This window comes from Hyperolius riggenbachi, chromosome 1 (genome assembly GCF_040937935.1).
Source record: "Hyperolius riggenbachi isolate aHypRig1 chromosome 1, aHypRig1.pri, whole genome shotgun sequence".
In the NCBI taxonomy this organism is placed as follows: domain Eukaryota; kingdom Metazoa; phylum Chordata; class Amphibia; order Anura; family Hyperoliidae; genus Hyperolius; species Hyperolius riggenbachi.
The window spans coordinates 379,426,797-379,449,239 of NC_090646.1; the positions used below are offsets into that span (position 1 = coordinate 379,426,797).

Sequence of the window (22,443 nt, forward strand, 5' to 3'; positions counted from 1 at the left end):
TCATCTTCCACAGCCACCAGCGCTACTACAAGCACCACATCCACTGCATTTAACACTTCGCAGGAGTTATTTGTTGGGGAATTTACTGATTCACAGCCATTATTGTTACAACAAGATGAAGGCGCTAAGCAAGTTACACCACCTCATATGTCTGAGTTAGGTGACACTATGGACGTAAGGTGTGAGGATGAGGATGATGAAGTACCTGCTGTTGGTGCAGTTTATGAGGTGTCTGAGGCAAGCGAAGCTGGCGAGGATAATTAGGATGATGATGATGATGATACTTCCATGGATGCCACGTGGGATCCTAATAGACAAGATGACCAAGGGGACAGTTCAGAGGGGGAGTCAGAGAGGAGTAGGAGTAGACGAGTTGCTGAAAGAAGCAGGGGGAGCTCGTCGTCAGAAGCAGTTGATGGCAGTGTCCGGCGCCATGTATCACCACCTATGGACAGCCAGCCAACATGCCCTTCAACGTCAGCTGCTGACGACACCATAGTGCCCACACCCCTGGGCTCAGCGGTGTGGAAATTGTTTTGTGTGTCTGCCTCAGATCAGAGCAATGCCATCTGTTCTCTCTGCCGCCAAAAATTGAGCCGTGGAAAGGCCAACACCCGCGTAGGGACAACTGCCTTACGAAGGAACATGGAGAAAAGGCACAAACTGCAATGGGAAAACCACCTGAGGAAAAGCAGCACACAAAAGCAAAGCCATCCTCCTTCAGGTGCATCATCTTCAGCCGCTTTCTCCCTTGCACCTTCACAATCACAGCCACCCTCCTCTACTCCACCTCTCACCTTGAGCGGTTCCTGCTCCTCTGCACACAGCAGCAGTCAGGTGTCCATGAGGGAAATCGTTGAGCGGAAGAAGCCAATGTCTGCCAGTCACCCCCTTGCCCGGTGTCTGACAGCTGGCTTGGTGGAACTATTAGCTCGCCAGCTGTTACCATACCAGCTGGTGGATTCTGAGGCCTTTCGAAAATTTGTGGCCATTGGGACACCGCAGAGGAAGATACCAGGCCACAATTATGCCCAAACTGTACCATCAAGTTGAAAGGCAAGTGTCATCTCTGGCACACAGCGGTTGGTCAAGGGTCCATTTGACCACGGATGCCTGGTCTGCCAAGCATGGTCAGGGCAGGTACATTACTTACACAGCCCATTGGGTCAACCTGGTAACCGCTGGCAAGCAGGGAGTACGTGGCTGTGCAATGGCCCTAGTTGTGATACCTCTATGGCTTGCAGGCAGGCCTCCTGCCACCTCCTCTCCTTCTGTTACATCCTCTTCGCTCTCCTCCTCCTCCTTGGCTGAGTGGCAGTTCAACTCTACTGGTGCTGCGATCTCCTCTCCAGCTACACAGCCCCAGCTCCCCAGGGCCTTTGCTGCATGCCAGGTACAACGGTGTCACGCCATCTTAGACATGTCTTGCCTCAATGCGGAGAGTCACACTGGAGCAGCTCTCCTAGCTGCTAAGAACAAACAGGTGGATCAGTGGCTGACCCCGCACCAACTGGAGATCGGCAACGTGGTGTGTGACAACGGCAGCAATCTCATTTCCGCTTTGAATTTGGGAAAGCTGACACATGTACTCTGCATGGCACATGTTCTGAATCTTATAATTCACAGATTTGTGTCTAAGTACCCAGGCTTACAGGACGTCCTGAAGCAGTCCAGGAAGGTGTGTGGGCATTTCAGGCGGTCTTACACTTCCATGGCACACTTTGCCGATATTCAGCGGAGAAACAAATTCAATGCTGATTTTCAACGCTCCTGATGTTCAACCGCCTGCTACAACAGGAGAAAGCCGTCAAACAGAATCTCTACAACTACAGTCAAAGGACATGCTCTGGGGAGATTGGGATGTTCTGGCCGAAGTACTGGACACTCATGCGAAATGCCTGCAGGCTCATGCGGCTGTTTGAGGAGGTGACAAACCTGGTGAGTCGCAGTGAAGGTGCCATCAGTGACTTGATACCATATGCTCTCTTCCTGGAGCGTGCCATGCGTAGAGTGGTGGATCAAGCTGTAGAGAAGCGTGAACAGGAGGAAGAGTTGTGGGATCAATTTTCAGCAGAAACAGATGATTCCTCAACACCTGCGATAGCACAGAGGGGGAAGGAGAAAGAGTCGTGTGGGGAAGAGGAGTCAGATGATGAGGAATATGTTTTTTTGGAGGAAGAGAAGGAGGAGGCGGAAGAACAACCGCAGCACTGTGTCACAGGGGGCTTGTGCTGCTCAACTTTCCCGTGGTATTGTTCGTGGCTGGGGGAAGGCGGAGAACTTACCTGACATCACTGAGGAAGAGCAAGAGAAGATGGATAGTACGTCTGCATCCAAATTTGTACAGATGGCATCTTTCATGCTGTCCAGCCTGTTGAGGGACCCCCGTATAAAAAAACTCAAGGGGAATGAGCTGTACTGGGTGGCCACGCTACTAGACCCTTGGTATAGGCACAAAGTGGTGGAGATGTTTCCAAATCACCAGAAGGCAGAAAGGATGCAGCACTTGCAGAACAAGCTGACAACTATGCTTTACAGTGCATTTAAGGGTGATGTCACAGCACAACGGAATAAAGGTGCCACTGCCAGTAATCCTCCTCCTCCCATGTCCACGCAGGCATGGACAGGACGCTCTAGCGATCTCATGGTGATGTCGGACATGCGGACATTCTTTAGTCCAGCGTCTCGCCTTAGCCCTTCTGGATCCACCCTCCACCAACGCCTCGACCGGCAGGTATCTGAGTACCTGGCCTTAAATGTGGATGTAGACAATGTGAGAAGTGATGAACCCCTGGACTACTGGGTGCGCAGGCTTGACCTGTGGTCAGAGCTGTCACAATTTGACATCCAACTTCTGTCTTGCCCTGCCTCAAGAGTCCTGTCAGAAAAGACCTTCAGCGCAGCTGGAGGCATTGTCACTGAGAAGAGAAGTCGCCTAGGTCACAAAAGTGTTCAGTACCTCACCTTTATCAAAATTAATGAGGCATGAATCCCAGAGGGCTACTGCCCGCCTGAAGACTAAGTCAGTCCCCACACACAGAATGACTGCCTACCCCATGACTAAGTCGGTCCACACACAGCATCTCTGCCTGCAGGCCGCTTGACTGCCTTCTCCGCCACCGCCACCACCAACAGGCTCCAGGACTCCAGGCGGATTTCTGAATTTTTAAGGCTGCTGCTAGCAGCAGCCGCTATAATAATTTTTCTGGTGCGTGTACATGCCTGCCTAATGTTTCTGGCTGCACTGCAGCTGCAACAAGAAAACAAAAGGCATGCACATGTGTCAATTCCCCTTCGTGATCATTACCTTGCCACGGTGAAGGGGCTTGCGTATCACAATGAAGCAATGACCGACGGCTATATGAGGTCATTGCTTCATTGTGGACAGACCAAATTCGATCAGCTGGACAGTCACTGTTCTGTCTTTGAGCTACCTCAGCCCGGCGACCATATGGGTTGGAAAGCCGCCATCACCTGCACACTTGTCATGGTGCTCACCAGTCCAGCATGGCCGTTACTACACAAACAGCTGTGTGCGGTGCATTACACAGTGAGTTTGGTCTGTCAGTGTGAAGCAGTACACTAATCACACTACCTGATTGATGTATACACATGCAAGATGTTTTAAAGCACTTTAGGCCTCCAATTTAGTATTCAATGTGATTTCTGCCCTTAAAACGCTGCTGTGCGTCAAATCCAGATTTTTCCCTGAGACTTTTGGCGTGTATCCCACTCCGCCATGCAAAAACTCAGATGTTAGACCCCTTGAAACATCTTTTCCATCACTTTTATGGCCAGCATAAATGTTTCTAGTTTTTAAAGTTTGCCTCCCCATTGAAGTCTATTGCGGTTTGAAAAGTTTGCGCAAACCGAACTTTTTGCGGAGGTTTGCGTTCGAGGTTCACGAACCTAAAATCGGAGGTTCGAGCCATCTCTACTCAGGACAAAGGCTTTGCAAAAGGGTGGGAGCTTTTCTGTTCCCCTTTAGCAGAGTATCCTCTGATAATAGTTACCAATTGAGCCTGTATTGCTCAAAGAGCAATGCTCTGTGGATAGAGGGAGCTGACTTATACACGGTAACACAGCATCATTCAAATTAATCTCCTATGAAGACATTTTGTCACCTTGACATTTTCAACAGGAAGATTTTTTTTTTTGACCAACAAAAAAAACAACACTGTTTAAGAAAGGGTACAGTGAAAATGTTCTGCAATTTGACTTAAGTATGTCAAAGGCACAGAAATATGATACAATCAGAGCAAAATTATATACTATACACTACATCTACAGTACCTCTTCTAGACACCCCAATAGGAAGATTTTTTTTTAATCCTCCCCTTTACCCTTCCACCTTTTTTCCCCCACTTTGCACAATATATAATTTACAATATTCGACCCTAGACCTGTATTATTAATACTGTTCAGTACTGTAGATATTATATAAAGCGTGTTAGTGTGCCCGGGCCCAAAAGAATGGTTTTAACTGGCCAAGTGCTTATATGGATTTGTTTTATTACATCTCTTGCCTTTACCTGGGTGAGGTATTTTCACTAATTTTCCTTATTATCTTGGTGAAGGTTGCTCAAGCTATTATGTAAAACAGTAAGGAGTCTTTGGGCAAGGCTCCCTGATGATCGTTGTCACCCGTGGAGCACGCCCTAAGTGGTTTCAGCCCTGAAGCACTTTCAGTCCGCTAGGAGAAAAATGCAATCTAATCTTGTCTTAACACATGGTGATATACATGATATTTATGATATAACTACAGTATAGGTGGTTGTGCTGTATAACCGCATTTCTCAACATTATTATAGCATGTACCCCTTTATTAAATGACTGTGTTGGCCAAGTACCTACTGTTGGGGGTTATATCATCTAAAGTAGTCCTTGATGCATATGTTTTTGGTAGGTGTATTCCATAATAGCGTTTAAATGACTTAAAGTAAAATTGAGATAAGAAAAAAAAAAAATGTGTACTTGGGGCCAGGGCCCATTCTGGACATTTTCTGCCTGAGGCAAACTTGATTTTGAATGATTGCACTGCACCCGACAATTTGCACCGCATGTTATAGCTGCGGTGCAGCCAAAAAAATAAACGCTGTCAGTATAGGTAGTTTAGTCGCCAGGTATAGGTGCTCCCAGTACAGCTAGCCAGGTATAGGTGCCCACCGTGTAGCTAGCCAGGTATAGGTGCCACCAGTATAGGTAGCCAGGTATAGTTGCCCCCAGTGTAGGTAGCCAGGTATAGGTGCCCCTAATATAGGTAGCAGCTATAGGTGCCCCCCAGTATAGGTAGCCAGGTATAGGTGCCCACAGTATAGTTAGCAGGTATAGGTGCAGGTGCCACTGTGGGGCGGGGGTCTGACATCATTCCTCCCTCCATCTCCATGGGCCCCCCTCCTGTTCCCCCTGCAGGTATAGGTAAGGTGCCACTGTGGGGAGGGGGTCTGACATCATTCCTTCCTCCATCTCCATGGGCCCCCCTCCTGTTCCCCCTGCAGGTATAGGTAAGGTGCCACTGTGGGGAGGGGGTCTGACATCATTCCTCCCTCCCTCTCCATGGGCCCCCCCTCCTGTTCCCCCTGCAGAGCTGGCGCAGCAATGTGGGTTGTTATTAACTCACCTGCTCGCTCGCTCCCTTCGATGTGCCCCCGCCAGCAGCTGTCTTTTCTCTGGCCACCCGATCTCTGCATGATGCTCGTAATCACACGTCATGCAGGGAAACAGAAAGTAGAGAGGAGACAACTGCCAGTGGGGACACATCAACTAGAGTAAGCAAGCAGGTAAGGTAATTACAACCCGCACCTCTGCGCCAGCTCTGCAAGGGGGACAGAACTGGGGCCCATGGAGAAGGAGGGAGGAATGATTTCGACCCATCTCTCCAGTTCTGCCAGGCACCCAAACGAGCACTGGCCAGGGAGGGAGTGGGGTGGGATGCCGCCCTGACCCAGGATGCCGCCTGAGGAGGAGGCGTCACCTGACATCATGGGCGGCCTGGGGCTTCCTCCAGCTCCCTTCAGCCTCATTGGTCCCTCACCGTACTCCTCCGCCACCTGAATCATCCGCAATTGGCCCCGGAAAGTCCTCTGGTCTGGGACTTTCTGTGCATGCCTGGCTCGGCCAAGTGCGCACCCCCACCGGGATCCTGTCGCCCGGAGCGTTCTGTGGCAATGACAGGGGAGCATGTTCGGCTGAATGATCCCAGTGGCAGAGGAGGACGGCGAAGGACTGATGAGGCTGAAGGGGGCTGGAGGAAGGCCCAGGTATGTATATTTTTTTTGTATCTTTCATCTCAGGTGTATAATTATGGATTGAGTATAACACACACACATACTCCCCCCAAGTGTGGCCAGTAGCAGTAAAAAAAAAAACACACAAACAAGTGTGATCAATAATAGTAAAAAAACCCACACAGGCTTTCTCTTGATACCCATTTGTCTAGCTGAAAAGTAGCACAGTGCATTACAGTGTTGGGTCTCATCTGTTCTACCCGGCTGCCACAAGCTCTGCTTGCATACCTGGCACCCGATCACATGACCTGATCCAACACAGTGCTGGAGCAGGTAAATATTGCATGGTTCCACTGCACTTCCTCTGCAGAAGAGGGAGGAGGAGCAGGCACCCCATAGTCACAGGGGTCACAGAGGCTATAGTTACGCCACTTCTGACAGATCCCCAAAGTACCTGAGTATCAGCGATTATTTTTCTGATATTCACTGCCTATACTGACTTAACCAGTACTAAACCCCAAAATGACCATCCTGTAAACTGTTGACAACTTGCAGCCAAAACCTTTTTATGGACTGATGTTGGTAAAAAAATGAAACGTTTTGTAATACTGTTTTCATGCACACTTTTAACTGCTTGCCCTTAAAACAAAAATAGAAGAAAAAACAATGTTTTGCAGAAAGATGTAACTAGGATAAACTAAGCAAACAGTTCATATCATATTGCTCGGCAATTTAACCAGATAAGTTTAAGGGGCTAAGTCATTGGAATCTAGCTTTGAGATCACTGCTGTGGCAACTCAATCCAGCTTGTTTTTGCAACAATTCTATAATAGTCAAATATGTAGGTATTTGTGGAATGCTGAGGTAACTAGGTAAATGTTAACCTTTTTTATTCCTGATTCATACAAGAGGTTAAGAAGACCATTTAATGAGGACATTTCAGCATTAGCTTGAGCTGTGCTTTCTAGGTGGAATCTATGTGCCCTCTCAGACATTGCTGTTTGTGTTCAGACGTGACCTGTAGCTGCCACTGTCCCCCAATTGAAGCCCCCTCAATTATTGAGGTAACCAGTGGATGTATTTTTTTTTTTTTTAACAACACTCCAGGTACACTTTATTTTATAGCTACATAAAGGTGGGCACTAACGATATAATTTACGAATGCTTTTACAAATGATTCTTCGTATGAAGGATCGGAAATTATTGTTTGGGACCACTAATGGAAAAAAAAAACGGATTGCCTTCAATCCATTGGCAGGGTGTGGAACTAGCATTGTGATTAGTAATGCTCGGGCATCGGTAGTTGTTAAGGATTTGACAGGACAGATCCTTAAAGTGACACCGAAGCGCAATAAAAAACCCTTGAACTATGAAAGGGAGCTAATGACCCTTTGAATTAATTTGCAGTAAAACCGTATCTGAAGCTGTGCCTCACTGTTTGAAGAATAAGTGCTTCAGAAAATAGGACTGTCTCCGACCCGGGGCTTCCTCCAGCCCCATGAGCACCGGTGCTTCCCTCACCGTCCTCCCGAGTGCCTCCATTCAGCCACAATCAGTCCCGTTAATCTGTCTCAGTCATGCCAGTCGGCTCTTCAGCGCATGTGCTGCTCCTCAGCACATTTGCTGGGAATGACTGTGGCCCAACGGAGGGACTCATGAAGACAGCAAGGGATGCATCTGTGCTCATGGGGCTGGAGGTAAGTATCAAATCTTTGTATTATGGCATCTTAGGTACACTTTAGGGATCCTGAAAAACTGCCAGGGGCCATTAGGTGAAAATAGATTAAATAGTTTTCATCCGCTACTTGAGTCATACCAGACTGTAGCAAAAGTAACATTTTATGAGTGTAAATGAAGTTTAGGAAGTAATGATGTTTATGAACTTTAAGTGTAAATGAAGTAGCATTTTTTCCCAAAACTACGAGAAACCTTTTAGTAAAGATAAAATGTTCACCTAGCAATTCAATACCAATGGGTAAAACATGCAGTTTTGTCTTCATGTGTAGATATACTGTATCTACTATGTATATAATATGTAGAAAATTCAGGTACAAGTGTCAGAAATCCCATAGCTCCGTTAACCAAATTAATACTGCATCAGTTTCATATGCTGAAAATGAAAGTACGCTTTAGCATCAGATTCATATTATGACATGTGGAAGATACAGTTTAGGATCCAGTCCATAATCCACTTGATTTGCTTTACGGCATACTGCTGGCATAGTTTACGATCTACAAAGCAAAATCGTGCAACAGCTGCACGTCAAGAAATAATCTCTTTGCTTTTCTCCAAAGACTGAACTTTGTTTATATTCTGAGTTTTTTGACTAGTGAACATATTTTTAGTCAATTATTGCCCAAGCCTCAGTATTTCACAATAATCAAGCCTAAAAATTTAAAGTAAGGTGTAGATAGATAAAATGATTTACCGGTCCAGAAGCAGAGGTTGTGTTTACCAAGCCGGAGGTGGATATATCCCTGTTCTTCTCTGGGTGAGACTTTACCCCTCCCTGTGAAGTGGTTACACTAGTTACACTCTCACTGAGCTGCTTGTCAACTTGTCAATCTTTCCTCCCCTTCCGTGTCCCTTCATTCCCCTGCTGCAGTCTAAACAATGAGATAAAAGCACAAAGAGAATAAATGCAGAACTTCAGTGTATGTATATATATATATATATATATATATATAATATATATATATATATATATATATATATATATATATATATATATATATATAATATATATATATATATATATATATATATACACATACTGTATGTTGTGAGAAATAATTATTTGATCCTCTGATAAATTTGTAAGTTTTCTTGCTTACAAAGAAATAAAGGGACAGTTTGTAATTTAATATGTTGATTTTCATGTAATGGAGTAAAATACATATTTGGCCACTTATAACACTGCCAGAATTCTGATCTTTATCTGTGGGCCACATGGGCACATAACCTATCTGGTGGGTCTGCAGTCCTGATGAAAGTCCTTTCTGAATTTCTCCTCTCCCACCAGGATCTCTGTTTTGTGCCGCTACCTCTTTATCCCCCCCCCCCATGCATCCCCCTCTTTCGTATGTCCTTCATTTCTAAATGTCCTCAGAGGAGCTCACAATTTAATCGCACCACAGTCATAGTCTTATGTCCTACCATATTATTATTGTGTATTTATACAGCACTGTAAAGAGTACAGAGTTTCGTAACGGTAAGCACCATCCACATCCTGATGACTCCTTTTCCCCCAAAATCCCCCAAAATTTGCAGCAACACACTTGGAGCCCCAACCCATCAACACTCCCATGAAGACAATTGGTTGTTGGGAAGAGGGGGGGGGGGGGTGTCAGTAGATAATTAGCACCGTAATATTCCCTAAGTATTCAACCGCTTCCCTCAGCCAGAACACCAAAGATGGGTCTTCCAGCATGGCAATGACCCAGAACATACCACCAAGGCAAGGGCTAAGCCAGTTCAAGACCTCAGTCCAATAGAAAATCTGTGGAGGGTGCCAAAGCTTCAAATTGCCAAGTGGCAGGCAAAAACCAAGAACGTTTCTGTAAAGAGGAGAGGGCTAAAATCTCTCCTGAGATGGATGCAAACTCAATGACATGCAAATCATGGGTCATCATGTAATGAATTTTTACTGGAATTTGGGTTGATATTCTGTTACCATTAAAATGAAAGTATCATAAAATTAAAAACTGTTCATTTCTTTGTAATTGCAAACTTACAGATGTAACAGGGGATCAACGTTTTTTCCCCCCTACACTGTACACACACACACACACACACACACATATACACAAAGAATGTGAAACCTGCAGGACAGGGAATTCATGTAAACATTGTAACCTTCTACACATATTTGAAGTAGCAGATTAGATATCATTATTTTGTTAGTGCAGTTAAGTGCTCTGAACTGACCTAAAATAGGACCCTGATCAAGAATGAAAAACATTTGTAACATATTGGCATGTTACCTGCGGTATGGAGCGTATATGTACTGACTGCCCTAGGCTGCACGTTCTATAAATATTGCCCTTGTAAAGCAGGCAGAATATTTGTCAAAATATGTATTTTTCTGTGCAGCAGAAGCACTGCTTATCTTCATATTCCTGCATGTGGGTAAGAGAACAGCCTTTTTGACATGCAATGCGAAGGCTAACTAATAATATTTCACAAATCTGACTCCCCTTCATTATCTGCCAGAGCGAAAGGGGCCATATCATCCAACCCTGTAGCATCTCTCAGAGCACAGCCATGTACAAGTATGTTGCACTAAACTGACATCATCACTATGAGCCTTCGAGGGTTTTTCATTGTCTATGGTGTGTTATTCATGGCTGTCTTTAACTGAAAGAGTCAGTGATTGTTCATTCAACAAGTAACCATTAAAAGATGTTAATGTGGCATTCATCCAAACTGAATAGCTAACACTTGTCTGGAATAGCATGTAAAAATTTATTTACAAAGTATAAATTATAGGACATCAGTCTCTGCTAGTGTTGGGCGAACAGTGTTCGCCACTGTTCGGGTTCTGCAGAACATCACCCTGTTCGGGTGATGTTCGAGTTCGGCCGAACACCTGACGGTGCTCGGCCAAACCGTTCGGCCATATGGCCGAACTAAGAGCGCATGGCCGAACGTTCCCCGAACGTTCGGCTAGCGCTGTGATTGGCCGAACGGGTCACGTGGTTCGGACCCGAACGCGCTCTGATTGGCCGAACTGTCACGTGGTTCGGGTAAATAAATACCCGAACCACGTCATATCTCCGCCATTTGTCTGTGGGTTTAGCTTTGGGTAGGCAGGCAGGGTAGTTCGCGCTCCAGCCACGCTAGCCAGGGTCCCCCCCAGTCATTGTGTGTCGCTGCTGGGAATAGTAGTACACCGCTCGCTCAGCATTCTGTTTACTGCCACTCTGTGTACCTCGCTCAGCCACACTATATAGCATTCTGTTTACTGCCACTCTGTGTCTGCTGGGAATAGTAGTACACCGCTTGCACAGCCACACTATATAGCATTCTGTTTACTGCCACTCTGTGTACCTCGCTCAGCCACACTATATAGCATTCTGTTTACTGCCACTCTGTGTCTGCTGGGAATAGTGGTACACCGCTCGCTCAGCCACACTATATAGCATTCTGTTCACTGTTCTGTGTCTGCTTGGAATAGTGGTACACCGCTCGTTCAGCCACACTATATAGCATTCTGTGTACTGTTCTGTGTCTGCTGGGAACAGTAGTACACCGCTCGTTCAGCCACACTATATAGCATTCTGTGTACTGTTCTGTGTCTGCTGGGAACAGTAGTACACCGCTCGCTCAGCCACACTATATAGCATTCTGTTCACTGTTCTGTGTCTGCTGGGAATAGTGGTACACCGCTCGCTCAGCCACACTATATAGCATTCTGTTCACTGTTCTGTGTCTGCTGGGAATAGTGGTACACCGCTCGCTCAGCCACACTATATAGCATTCTGTTTACTGTTCTGTGTCTGCTGGGAATAGTGGTACACCGCTCGCTCATCCACACTATATAGCATTCTGTTCACTGTTCTGTGTCTGCTGGGAATAGTGGTACACCGCTCGCTCAGCCACACTATATAGCATTCTGTTCACTGTTCTGTGTCTGCTGGGAATAGTGGTACACCGCTCGCTCAGCCACACTATATAGCATTCTGTTTACTGCCACTCTGTGTACCTCGCTCAGCCACACTATATAGCATTCTGTTTACTGCCACTCTGTGTCTGCTGGGAATAGTGGTACACCGCTCGCTCAGCCACACTATATAGCATTCTGTTCACTGTTCTGTGTCTGCTTGGAATAGTGGTACACCGCTCGCTCAGCCACACTATATAGCATTCTGTTTACTGTTCTGTGTCTGCTGGGAATAGTGGTACACCGCTCGCTCAGCCACACTATATAGCATTCTGTTCACTGTTCTGTGTCTGCTGGGAATAGTGGTACACCGCTCGCTCAGCCACACTATATAGCATTCTGTTTACTGTTCTGTGTCTGCTGGGAACAGTAGTACACCGCTCGCTCAGCCAGAGTATATAGCATTGTGTTTACTGCCACTCTGTGTACACCGCTCAGCCAGACTATATACCATTGTTTACTGCCACTCTGATTCTGCTGGGAACAGTAGTACACCGCTCGCTCAGCCAGACTATATACCATTGTTTACTGACACTCTATGTACACCGCTCAGCCAGACTATATACCATTGTTTACTGCCACTCTGATTCTGCTGGGAACAGTAGTACACCGCTCGCTCAGCCAGACTATATAGCATTGTGTTTACTGCCACTCTGTGTACACCGCTCAGCCACACTATATAGCATTGCGTACTCTGCCAGTCAGTGTGTATATTGCTGGGATCAGTAATACTCCACTCACCGTCAACCACTATATGAGCTCAACATGAGTTCCCCAGAGACCTCCGCTGTGAGCAGCACTCCCAACAACAGCAACAGCCAACGCCCCACGCAAGCTATAACATCCACCCCAGCAGCCAGTGGTCAGCAGCAGCCCTCCCCGGAGGAGAACGTTGTGTCCATCAGTCCGTCGCCAGAGCGATTAATGAGGGCTGCCATTGAGGAGATGATGGGGCCTGATGTGGAGGAGGAGGTCTGGCTCAGGCCAGCATCCCAAGTTAATGTTGAGGACGATGAGGGGTCTGTGTCTGGGGATGTTGGGGTGGCAGAGGTGGTGGGTGGGTCAGACTCAGGAGAAGAGTTGTATGATGAGGATGATGATCGGGACCATCTGTATGTGCCTCAGAGTCCGACCCCGGAAAACATGTTGTATCGTGTGTTTAGGTACTAAAATCTGCGTTCCCTCCCAGTAGTGTTGGGCGAACAGTGTTTGCCACTGTTCGGGTTCTGCAGAACATCACCCTGTTCGGGGTGACTATATAGCAGACTATATAGCATTGTGTTTAATGCCACTCTGTGTACACGGCTCAGCCACACTATATAGCATTGTGTTTACTTCCACTCTGTGTCTGCTGGGAACAGTAGTACACCGCTCACCCGCCACTGTATAGCATTGTGCTCTGTGTCACTGCTGACAATAGTGGTACACCGCTCACCCACCACTGTATAGCATTTCTGTACTGCCACTGTACTGCTGCCAGTCAGCGTGTACTTTAAGGATAAGTGAAATGAGGAAGAAATCCGGTGAAAGAGGGAGGGGCAAGGGAAGAGGTGTTTCCCCTGACGGTTCACGTACAGGCCACAGGGGAGCACCCAAGAAAACCCACTCAATACTGCCCATGTTGTCCAGGACAACAACCCTCACAGATCCAAAAGAACAGGACCAGATAATTACTTGGATGACCTCTCAAGCGTCCAGCAGTGGGTTAAGCAGCACCAGCACATCACGCACGAGGTCCGAGTCCTCAGCCAGTTAAAGTCTGGGCTTTCTTTGAAGACTGCACTGAGGATGTTACCATGGCGATTTGCAAGGTGTGCAAGACCCGCCTGAGCAGGGGGAAAAGTATTAACAACCTCTCCACCACCAGCATGAGCCGCCACATTCTATCCAAACATCCCACTCTGTGGGCAAACGCGGCAGGACAGGGTACCACCAGCAACACTGCCTCCCTTGGGTTCACCAGACTCACCACCAGACCCGCCTCAGCAGCAGCAGTAGCCCAGCCATTGCGTGGTTCACAACATTCACAAACATCAGACGATGCTGACACTGTCACTTTCCGGACTAGTGCTCTTGAGGTCTCCCAGTGTTCATCAAACACAACAACCAACAGCCCTTCGGTGTGCAGCGCTACGGTTGAGTTGTCTGTTTCTGAGATGTTTGAGCACAAGAGGAAATTGCCAGCAAATGACCCCCGGGCCGTGGCAGTAACAGCCAGCCAGCATAGCCAAGCTTCTGGCCTGCGAAATGCTGCCATATCGAGTGGTGGAGACAAACAGCTTCAAGGGCATGATGTCAGTGGCCATCCCACGTTACGTGGTTCCCAGCCGCTACCACTTTGCGCGCTCTGCAGTGCCTGAGTTGCATGAGCACGTGGTCAGCTAAATAACCCGAAGCTTGAAGAATGCCGTTGCCTGCAAGGTTCACCTCACCACTGACACCTGGACGAGTGCGTTCGGCCAGGGTCGATACATCTCCCTTACCGCGCACTGGGTGAACCTTGTGGAGCCTGGCAGCGATTCCTCACCTGCTACGGCGCGGGTGTTGCCCACGCCGCAAACAGCTGGATAACAACAGCAGCACCTACCTCTCTGACTCCTTCTCCTCCAACGCATCTCAAAGCTGTACCTCATCCGGAAATGCTAACCCAGCACCAGCAGCAGTAGGATCGTGGAAGCAGTGCAGCACAGCTGTTGGCATGCGTCAGCAAGCGTTGCTGAAGCTGATCTGCCTTGGGGATAAGCAGCACACAGGGGAGGAAATTTGGAGGGGAATAAAGGAACAGACGGATTTGTGGCTGGCACCGCTGGACCTGAAACCGGGCATGAAGCTAGACACCTGGCACGAACTGGCAATGTACGCAATAGAGGTGCTGGCTTGCCCGGCAGCCAGCGTTATGTCGGAACGCTGTTTCAGTGCTGCCGGAGGCATCATCACAGATCGGCGTATCCGCCTCTCCACAGAAAATGCAGACCGTCTGACTCAAATTAAAATGAATCAATCCTGGATTGGAAACGACTACGCAACACTCCTGGACCCCAACCAAGTAACATGACCGATGAACATCTGGGATGGTTTAGCGTTTCCGGTCCCTGTTTATTGAACCTCTCATCTGTATTACATTTATGACTGCATGGCGGCAAAAAGCATTGCTGCTATATCCGCACGCTTTTTGTCCTCATGCAAGGCCTGGGTTGTTGTGTCTCACAAAGCGTGGCCTTCTCCTCCTGCGCCTCCTCCTGTTCCATCACGTGTGCTGCTGCTGCTGCTGGGTTACCGTTGCCGCGTGGTCACTGTTTATTGAACCTCTTATCTTTATTACATTTATGACTACATGGCGGTACAAAGCATGCTATCCGCACGCTTTTTGTCCTCATGCAAGGCCTGGGTTGTTGTGTCTCACAAAGCGTGGCCTTCTCCTCCTGCGCCTCCTCCTGTTCCATCACGTGTGCTGCTGCTGCTGCTGCTGCTGGGTTAGCGTTGCCGCGTGGTCCCTGTTTATTGAACCTCTTATCTTTATTACATTTATGACTACATGGCGGTACAAAGCATGCTATCCGCACGCTTTTTGTCCTCATGCAAGGCCTGGGTTGTTGTGTCTCACAAAGCGTGGCCTTCTCCTCCTGCGCCTCCTCCTGTTCCATCACGTGTGCTGCTGCTGGGTTAGCGTTGCCGCGTGGTCCCTGTTTATTGAACCACTTATCTTTATTACATTTATGACTGCATGGTGGTACAAAGCATGCTATCCGCACGCTTCTTGTCCTCATGCAAGGCCTGGGTTGTTGTGTCTCAAAGCGTGGCCTTCTCCTCCTGCGCCACCCTCCTCCTGTTCCATCACGTGTGCTGCTGCTGGGTTAGCATTACCGGTCCCTTTTCCTGGAACCTCTTATATGTATTACATTTATGACTGCATGCCGACAAAAAGCATGTTACCTGTGCAAAGAAAACAGACATTTCCCGCATTTAAAAGACAGTTTTCCCTTTGAAACTTTAAAATCGATTTTCTCAAAAACTATAAGCTCTTTTTGCTAAATTTTTTTTTCCTCTTGTACCCACTCCCAAGGTGCACATACCCTGTAAATTTGGGGTATGTAGCATATAAGGAGGCTTTACAAAGCACAAAAGTTCGGGTCCCCATTGACTTCCATTATGTTCGGAGTTCGGGTCGAACACCCGAACATCGCGGCCATGTTCGGCCTGTTCGGCCCGAACCCGAACATCTAGATGTTCGCCCAACACTAGTCTCTGCCAGGTTTCTGCACTACGATGTAGTATGATTTAAGAAGGATAGTTTTACTTTATTTTTTAACTTTCTGTGATGCGTTTAACCATTTGACCCCTGAGGGGTTTTTCACCTTCTGGACCAGAACAATTTTCACCTTTCAGTGCTCCTCCCAATTATTCACCAATAACTTAATCATTACTAATCACAATGAAATTATCTATATCTAATTTTTTTCACAACCAATTAGGCTTTCTTGGGGTAGTACATTATCCACTTTGTCCTCCTGGACGTAGAGCTACATCCAGGAGGCCATGTGCACTCCCGTGCCCGATCGCGCGTGTGCACACGCGCTTCCGGCTGCGGATCGTTAGCCCAGGAATCAATGAATCGGCCCATGGTGGCCGATCACTGAATGCTTTCCCTCGCAGAAAAAGCGACAGCTTCTCTCGGAAGCCTTGCTTTTTCTGCCTTCTACGTCCCCCTACGTCCCTCTAAGCGTACATGTATATTATAACACTACATTACATTATAGTACATTATAAGCTTGTAAATAGTGATGGAAGCCAAACCGAAAAAATGCACTTTTATTTCCAAATAAAATATTGTCGCCATACATTGTGATAGGGACATAATTTAAATGGTGTAATAACCGGGACAAATGGGCAAATACAATACATGGGTTTTAATTATGGAGGCATGTATTATTTTAAAACTATAATGGCCAAAAACTGAGAAATAATGATTTTTTGGGGGTTTTTTCTTATTCTTACTGTTAAAATGCATTTACATTAAGGTAGCTTTTAGCAAAATGTACAACCCAAAGAAAGCCTAATTGGTGGCGGAAAAAACAAGATATAGATCAGTTCATTGTGATAAGTAGTGATAAAGTTATAGGCTAATGAATGGGAGGTGAACATTGCTCGGATGCATAAAGTGAAAACGACTGAGGGCTGAAGTGGTTAAACTAAGAATGATTTTATTCTAAATGCATTTTAATGGGAATAATGAGAAAAACATTGAAAAAATCATTATTTCACAGTTTTCAGTCAATATAGTTTTAAAATAAAATGTATTTTTAAAATAAAATGTAAAATAATATTACAACATATAAAATATTTCCCTACTACAATGTATGGCGCCAACATTTTATTTGGAAATAAAGGTACATTTTTTTCAGTTTTGCCTCCATCACTAATTACAAGCCCATCATTTAAAAAATAACATTAATATACTGTCTTGACATACATATTAAAAAAGTTCAGTCCCTAAGGTAACTATTTATGTATTTTCTTGAATTGCCATTTTTTTTAAATGCAATAAGCAGTACGTTTAATTTGGGTAACTATGGGAGAGTGTGTGAGGTAAGGGGTTCATTTTAAATGTATGTGTATGTTTTTTTATTTTAAAAAATGTATGTGGGTGTAATTTTACTATTCGCACATTATTTTCCTGAGCATACTATTAGTACGCGAACAAGAAGTAATGCGTGGACGTGTTACTTCCATAATTACAATGTCCATTGATGCCAGCGATCATTGACATGCTGACTTCGATTAATATTCATTAATCTCCCCTCTAACGATCGGCAGCGAGAAGAAGTAGTTAACCATTAAGTAAAGAAAGGAATTCGCTTACATTTTAAAAAGAAGTTGAAAGGGGCCCAGAGTCTTTATGGACGAGCAGGTGAGTTATTGCTGCTGTGCTGACATCCACCAATCCTTGCATGTCTGACACAGACACAAAAAATACAACAGAGGACAATTCAAAAGCTTGACACTTCCACAGCTAGAGACAAGCTGTCCATTAGGGTGCATAGACTAATCTAATTTTGATTGGCCAATCATTGGCCAGTTTGACCAAGTGGGTGGAGCATAAAAAGCCAAATACATTTCAGCCATTCATTTTAAGTGACAAAATGTAAACTGCAGCAATTCTTAGACTGTTTATTGCAGGGTTCTCAAGCTTGGCACACTTGGTCACTGGGTGACTGGGATTAATATTCAGGAAAGTGGGTGGAGCATTTAGAATAAAATCGCCACTCAAAATTCACTTGTTGGTTTTCCAGGGAAATATTTAAATTGCTGCCATTCTTACACTATTAATGACTGAGGCCTCATAAGAATTAATGGAAATTCAGATGATTCGCCTCACAATCCAAAAACATTTGTAAAGAAATATTTTACTTTACTTTTGAAAATAATTGTGGCTGGTGGAAATTAGAGGATGATTGTTATTGTATAGGAAGACTTTCAGTATAACTAAGAGAATCATTGGCTCACCCCAACATATAATAATGGGATGATTTACTAACGTGAAGTACAAATGGGCACGTGCCACAATAGGTACAAAAAGTATAGCCCTTGGAGAAGAAACATTAACAATAAGGTCATTGGTGAAAGGATATGTAGGTATATATGCATATATATATTAGTATATAGTATAGTATATAGATTAATTTCATATACAATTATACATGTATCTAATCAGTGTGATATTAGGGTGTTTTAGTATAATTGTAATTATATAAGTTATAAGGTTTTTAGAAGGCCTTAGTTTAAAAAAAAAAAAAAAAAAAAAAAATATTAGGGAGAAGGGACTTTTGGTAAGTCTATTGCGCTTCTCTTAGTAGGTCTAAGGGAAATATCGATTTTTTTGGGAAAAATCTAACAAATTTGAAGTCTGATCAACTTCAATAAATATTTTCTTTTGGCAAGAAAATAGTGTTCATTTGGGTAATGAACAGGGCACCATATGGTATGGATTTTGGGGTACTTGTAGTTCTTCTTAGGTTTTGAATGGGTTTATTATAGTTTATTTTTGTAAGGTTTTTTATAATGTCAGATAAATATCAGATGTTTTCGATTATTTGTCTGTGTTTGTTTTGTAAATAATAATCTGTTTTATTAGTAAGGTTAAGGAAAAAAGTTATTAAATTCTAAGAAACAGTTTGGGTTTAGTTGTAGAAAGGAAAAATCCCTAGACAAAGTTTGTTGTTCTCATGAGATGAGAATTATAGAATTATTGATAAATATTAGTTATTGATAAAAATAGTTTTGATAAATTTGAAAAATATATAAATTATAATTTATCTAGATAAAAATTGTCTATTGGTACGGCAATATCTTATATTTGTATTTGACACATTGATTTAATAGAGGGCCAATAAATTACAGTATAAAACTGAAATTAGATTAATGTGTCAAAATACTGTCAAAATGTTTCCTAAATCCCTAAAATAGATGAAACTTATGTACCTTTGTGTTGCCAGAATATCTGGGAGAAAAATATTTTGTTCATCCGTGGTCAGAATATAATATATTATATTAGTCTTGGGCTGTCATTCCCTTGGGGGAGAAAGGAATAATAGTTCAATCCATATACAATTGGTTAAAGAACTATGTCTAACGGTGATTAGAATTATATATGTCCAAGTCTGTCTTGTTTGTGTGTTAATCTTGACTAACAGTGTGTTTTTATGTATATTCTCCGTGTATAGGTTGCGCAAGCGATGATAAATTGTTATATAAGTTGTTTTAGATCCTTACTGTATTTCTGAGAAATGATTAGTAAAATTAATATTAAGGACACTCATGAAAATCAGATAAGAGCGGTCACTTACAAAAATCGCCAGTATAAATTCTATGCACGTACAAACTGGTTTCAGATGCCACCTTTGGAAAAAATCTGTTATACTGAAATTTTTGTAGAGACCGATCATCAAAATTATCTGAATAAAATAAATTATGTGTCATTTTGTATAGTCCTTTGTGTAAGAGAAAAAATTTCAGAAATATAGTAATGTAACTAATTATTGCAAACTTAGGTAAAGTTCATAAGGATATAGAATAACATGTATCATAATGTATTCATATGTATTGTGTATAAACTGACACATATGTGTGTAAATTGAAAGTTGTATTGGGTACATGTTTGTGATATGTAAAGTATGGAGGAGACACCTGCAGGGACGTAGCAATAGGGGGTGCAGAGGTAGCGACCGCACCGGGGCCCTTGGTCCAGAGGGGCCCCGAAGGGTCCACCCTCTATCACAGTATTAACTCTCTATTGGTCCTGTGCTGGTAATAATCACTTCTATAGATGCTTTGAATAGTAGCAATCCTTAACACACTGTTCCCCTTCTTACACCTCTGACACTGTGGTTGTCTTTGGCAAGTTTTGGCGCGCTGTATCAATTGCTATGTATAGAGTTCTTGGGGGGGGGGCCTAATGTAAAACCTGCACCAGGGCCCACAGCTCCTTAGCTCATTTGTGAGTTTAGAATAGGGCCAGAGTCTTGAAAAGGTTAATGTCAGTTTTAAAAGTTTTTTTTCTTTTTCCTCTCTCTTTGGTGAAACCATGTCTCAACATCTGTTTGTGGGTTTTTTCTTCTGCCAGCAGAAAAAATGAGGAACTAACTTAACCTTTTGCCGACCGCGTCACGCCGGTGGGCGTGGCCGCGGCGGCAGCCCCAGGACCGTCTAACGCCAATTGGCGTAAAGTCCTGGGGCTCTGTTTTGAATGAGATCGCGCGCACGCTGCGCGCGCATCTCATTCTCGGAGGGCGGAGCTCCGCCCCCTCTTCAGTCTCCGAGCGGCTATTGCCGCTCGGGAGACTGTTAGACGGCGTAATCGCCGTCTAATTACCCGTACAGCACTGCGATCAGCAGCAGCGCTGTACTGGGGACAGCCGTGTGACACGGCTGTCCCCTCCTGAGCCACGAAGGTGATCGGCTGTCATAGGCTGAAGCCTATGACAGCTAATCACAGGGATTGGCCGGCGGGGGGAGGGAGGGAGGGGGCTATACAAGAGAGGGGAAAAAAAACTGTTTTTGTTTAAAAAAACAAATAAAAACCAAGCACAAATAAACAAACAAACACTGGGGTGGGCGATCAGACCTCACCAACAGAGAGCTCTGTTGGTGGGGAGAAAAGGGGGGAGGAATCACTTGTGTGCTGTGTTTTGCGGTCCTGCAGCTTGGCCTTAAAGCTGCAGTGGCCAATTTGATGAAAATGTGCCTGGTCTTTAGGGGGGTTTAACACAGCAGTCCTCAAGAGGTTAAACGTACTACTGTGTCATTTTTTTTCTGCTGGAAAAAAAAATGCATTTAAAAGCCTTTATGAGTGTACCCAATATATCTGTATACATGTATACATGTATACATACATATGTATATATGTATATACGTGTATAGGAGTAGAAAGGAATTTTATGAGTTATATTATTGGATTGTTCGGAACAGTGGATAATTTATATGTTCTTTTTGGGAAATGTTTTAAGTTAATTGTCATATTTATCTACACAACATCTTAGGTTTTTTCTTAGTTAGATGTTAGAGGTTAGTAAATAAAGACCTAGCAGTCATTATTTTCTCCTGAAACTTAGTATCCTTAAATTAAATTAGATTAATTAATTGATACCAACTGTCACCCAGGTCCATATGTATGTGAATGAAGTTTCCCATACTGCAGAATAGATTTTTGGAGTTTTTATATCGTGTCCAAATGAGGTTCTGATATTTTTTCATAGGTAGCATAGTGAAATCATATATCATAATTTGGGGCCAATTTGGGGGGGGGAAGCCGGTTCACTTGTCTGTGTTTTTTGGGGGGTGAGGAAACTGGAGTGCCTGGGGGAAACCCATGCAGACACGGGGAGGACATGCGGACTCCTTGCAGATGTTGACCAGGCAGAGATTTGAATAACATTGCAAGGCGAGAGCACTGGCTGCTACGTCACCGTGTTACCTTAGTTTCATAGTGTAAAGTGAATTGAGTTTTTAGTACAACCTAATTCCCTTAATCTAAAGTGGATTAATTAAGTAATGGCATTTGTCACCCAGACTTATACAAGTGAGTAGAGTTAAATCATTTCCCCATGTCATGGTAGTTTGCCATAAGTTTGCTAGAATAATGTTCATATTTGAACAGAATTTATATAGCTTGTAACTTTGAAGCATATAGATTCAAATGATTTACTCAATAGTTCTCCATGGATAAGTTCCTTCTTGAATATTGTATCATAGTTGGTAGGCTGCATTTTTTATATAAATCACAGCAGAAAAGGCATTTAGGGCCTTTTTCCACCAGCCTGCGATTTGCGATTTGCTTCTGATCGCAAATCACAAGGTACATTAAACTAATGGAAACTGCAGCAGCAATTTCCATTAGTGCGATCCGATTGCGATGCGATTTTGGTCAAAGCGCAATCATCGTCCTGCCGCGTTTTGTATGCGATTGAGCTGTACTATAATGAGTATAGTAGCTCAATCGCATAGTGGAAATTGAAATGCGATTGCGATCGCGATCGCATTTCATAGTGGAAAAGAGC

General features: G+C 44.4%; 1 protein-coding gene across 11 annotated transcripts in view; it reads right to left on the reverse strand.

The window, feature by feature from the left end:
• The window catches only part of LOC137516318 (prostaglandin reductase 1-like), a 496,699-nt gene that overhangs the window by 96,031 nt on the left and 378,225 nt on the right, over nucleotides 1–22,443 (reverse strand). The window contains exon 1 of one of the 11 annotated variants that reach the window (XM_068234360.1): nucleotides 8,646–8,739. The exons of 9 other annotated variants lie outside the window; for them this stretch is intronic. The gene's annotated coding sequence lies outside the window, so the exon portion shown is untranslated. Of the gene's footprint in view, nucleotides 1–8,645; nucleotides 8,740–22,443 lie in introns of those variants that run through there. One more of the 11 variants, XM_068234361.1, reaches the window with a different exon arrangement.